Source organism: Trachymyrmex septentrionalis, unplaced genomic scaffold (assembly GCF_001594115.1).
Source record: "Trachymyrmex septentrionalis isolate Tsep2-gDNA-1 unplaced genomic scaffold, Tsep1.0 scaffold64, whole genome shotgun sequence".
NCBI lineage: Eukaryota > Metazoa > Arthropoda > Insecta > Hymenoptera > Formicidae > Trachymyrmex > Trachymyrmex septentrionalis.
This window is the reverse complement of record NW_017305821.1, coordinates 101,907-103,092: the sequence shown is the minus strand read 5'-3', so window position 1 is coordinate 103,092 and position 1,186 is coordinate 101,907. Positions and strand designations below refer to the sequence as shown.

General features: G+C 31.1%; 1 pseudogene; it reads right to left on the bottom strand.

Annotated features, from left to right (window-relative positions):
• Positions 1-363: 363 nt before the first annotated feature.
• Positions 364-1,061, bottom strand: LOC108753077 (annotated as a pseudogene).
• Positions 1,062-1,186: the final 125 nt, after the last annotated feature.

Here is a 1,186-nt window from a genome sequence, read left to right as displayed (position 1 = left end):
CGTGACCTGCCCATCTTAATCGACGCGATTTTATGACATTAATAATATCCGGACTATTATATAATTGATGTAATTCTGCGTTGTGTAATTTTCTCCATTCGCCCGTTTCCTCATCGCGTTTTGCCCCGATGATTTTTCGAAGTACTTTATTTTCGAAAGCCCTAAATCTTTTCTCGTCTTGTAATGTAAGTGACCACGCTTCGCTGCTATAAAGGACTACCGGTAAAATAATCGTTCTGTAAATTCTATATCCCAATATTGGGATATGTCTATATCCCAATTTAAAATTCTTATTAATATTATAGCCTCACCAACAAAATTTAAAGATAAAGGAAAAGAAAAATTTACAATACAAAATAAAAATCACCATATAATAACCGAAGGCAAAATACCTACTAATCCTTATTCAAAAATAATAAACGCCTCCCTGATCGCAAATAATATAAATTTACTATATAAAATATTCCCGAAGAACATAATCCATGAGAAACCATCATTACATATCTACCCAATATACCAACCTTAAAATGAGTCATTAATCTACATACCATTAAATTTATATGCACAATTGATGAATAAGCAACTATACTCTTTGATGGATAGTTGCTTGTCCAATCAATTATGGCGCCCGGCGGATTACCGACATACGACTCACAGCCGATTAGTTATCGACATCTTTATGTTTAATATTCTGTTTGCCGCTAGGCGTTTTTTTTTTGTATTCATGCCCTACCGGCAGTTTTTTTCTTCTCTCTAACCGCTTTTGTATACGATGTGTCGTCAAGTCTGTTTTTAACTAAATAAACCATCTTTCAATCATTTATTGGAATTCACTCATTCCCAACACTCTTTATATCTACTTGTACCAAACATAAAATCCCCACTACAATACTATAATACCTACTATTCTTAACCTAAAAGTTATATATCTATACTTTACCCCAACTGTATAAAATATTTCTATAAAACGAATTACCTATTTTTAATAATATCCCCGCCAAAATTATAGACCCATAAATAGGAGCTTCTGTATGAGCCTTAGATAATCAAATATGAAATATATACAATATAAAGGTATTTTAATAAAAAAAGCTATATATATAAATCATTAAAAACCCCCAAAAAGTAAATCTGTATCCCCCTATAATCTTCACCATTAATCTAAATTTTATAGTTATTCTATATA